The following is a 221-nucleotide window of genomic DNA, read 5'->3' as shown; positions in this document are numbered from 1 at the left end:
TCAAATAATATATAGGAAAGTATACATAATGGGGTATATAATACAAAAAAACACAGACAAAAACCAAAAAAAAAACCACACACAAAAAATCCACAAACCACAAAACACAGAGGGGTTAAATTTTCCTTTCCCCAAGGAAACAAACCCCCGGGCCGGGGACTCAAAAATTCTCGAATTAAAAATTCCTTTTTGTGGGGGGTTTTGAGGTCCGAGTGAAATTG

This window comes from Penaeus monodon, chromosome 19, assembly GCF_015228065.2.
Source record: "Penaeus monodon isolate SGIC_2016 chromosome 19, NSTDA_Pmon_1, whole genome shotgun sequence".
NCBI classification, from domain to species: domain Eukaryota; kingdom Metazoa; phylum Arthropoda; class Malacostraca; order Decapoda; family Penaeidae; genus Penaeus; species Penaeus monodon.
The sequence above is the reverse complement of the archived record's forward strand: the minus strand, read 5'-3'. Positions refer to the sequence as shown.